The sequence below is a fragment of the Eschrichtius robustus genome, chromosome 13 (assembly GCF_028021215.1).
Source record: "Eschrichtius robustus isolate mEscRob2 chromosome 13, mEscRob2.pri, whole genome shotgun sequence".
NCBI classification, from domain to species: Eukaryota; Metazoa; Chordata; class Mammalia; order Artiodactyla; family Eschrichtiidae; genus Eschrichtius; species Eschrichtius robustus.
In genome coordinates this window covers 40,404,322-40,406,275 of record NC_090836.1, presented here as the reverse complement: position 1 = coordinate 40,406,275, position 1,954 = coordinate 40,404,322, and positions in this window count along the sequence as shown.

Below are 1,954 nucleotides of genomic sequence, written 5' to 3'. Positions count from 1 at the left end.
TCTTTAAGTCTGTCAAGTTCGGTAGTCTTCTCAGAAACCAGCTTTTGAGTTTGTCCATTATTGTTTGTCTCTGGGTTTCTTAATTTTGCTTTTATTTTTATGTTTCTACTTTCTTTGAATATTCTCTTGATTTTTAAAATTGAATATGTAACTGATTAACATTCAGTCTTTTTTTATTATCAGTATATTTTAAACTATACATTTTCCAATAGAGTGTTTTCACTGCATCCACAAATTTTGAGGTGTATTGTTTTCATTACTTAGTTATAATTTTCATAGCTGTAATTATTTTTCTTGGCCTATAAATTATTTCTGAGAGCATTTGAAGTTTGCCAAATAAAAATTTTGTTTGTATTTTTGAAATCAAAGTTTGTTTTACTTCATCGTGGTCACAGAACATGTAAAAAAATGTTTTTGGTCTTTTTTTGAGACTTGGTTTATGGTCTACTTTTGTGAATATTTTGTCATGTGTTCTTGAAAAGAATGTGTATTCTCCAGTTTCGGGGTACAAGATTTTACACATGGCCTTCGGATCAAGACAATAATAAGTTGTATTGTAACAATTTACTATTTATGTTCTTATTCAATATTTTTACTTCTTAAGCTTTGAGTTTCTGCAAAAGCTAAATGGAAATCACCCACTCTAATTGTGGATTTGTTCATTTCTCCTTGTAATTCTGTCAATTTTTGTTTCATGTATTTCAAGACTATATTGCTAAATGCATGCAGGTTCAGTTATTACTGTATCTTCCTGGTATAATATCTTTGAGTAATGATTCTCTTTATCCCTACAATGCTTGTATTTTTTTCTCGCTTTAAAGTCTCTTTGATAATAATTATTAATATTATTATTGCTGATATTAATATTGCTATATCAACTTTTTCTATCATTTCACTTTCAACATTTTTGTGTTATTATGAATTATGAACAAAATATAGATTGACTCATACAAATCCAATCTGAGAGTGTCTGTCCTTTAGCAGATACATTATATCTATTAGCATTATACACATTTACTTTTTTGTATCCCTGGGTTTTAAACAGGAGGTATCCAGAGGAATTGAGGATGGCGTGGCTATTCCCAGGAAAATGAATGTGAATTATTCTCTCACAATTCTCCTGAGCCCTAGCCCTGGGAGTTACCTTATCCTGTACTCACTTTATCTTTATCATCCATTTAAGGTGCAGTCATTTTCACTGCCGCCTGCCTCTATAAGCCCTGGATCTGTCTGTGTACCTCTGTCCCCACTGCTTGGCTCCCACAACCCACAGGAGGGCATTCTACCTTGGTGGTCCATTTCCTTCAGCACATACGAGGGATGCACGAATGGGCTGACGCAGTTCTGCACAGTGAGCCCCACTGGCATCTACAAGTCTGAGCCAAACCCTCTGCCCTCCCAGGCTCTGTCCACCTGGATTTCCTCCGTCCTCCCCTCCCCACAGTGTCACTGTGGTTTCTCCTATCTCATAGGTCCCTTCACAGACCTCCCTCCTTGCATGCACAGGGGCGCACGTGCGTGTACACACACACACACACCTTCAGATTCCTCTGCTGACTCCAGTGTAGACTGGCTAAGGAGAATTTTGCTCTGATGAGTGCCATTGTCAGGAATGTCTCTGCATTTCTTTGAAGTCAGCAAAACAGATAATTTTGTTTGGGGAGGGGAAGTACAGGTAGGGACACTGATCTACTGACCAAATGGTGTTGGTGCGGGAGACATAAGAAGCACTCATGTTTACTCAGTTGTGGGTCCCTCAATAGGGTTGGGCTTGGGGTGTCCAGGCTCTCTCCCCACCCAACCTGAGGTCAGACCTCAAGCTGAGCTTGAGTGGGGGGAGGTGATGTTGTTTCTGAAAGTCTCACCCTAGAGGCTTAGGGGCTGGAAACTGTGAAGGCTGCATGAGTGTCTGTGGTCTGGGGAAACCCTGCAAGGTAGGAGGCAAGGGCCCTGA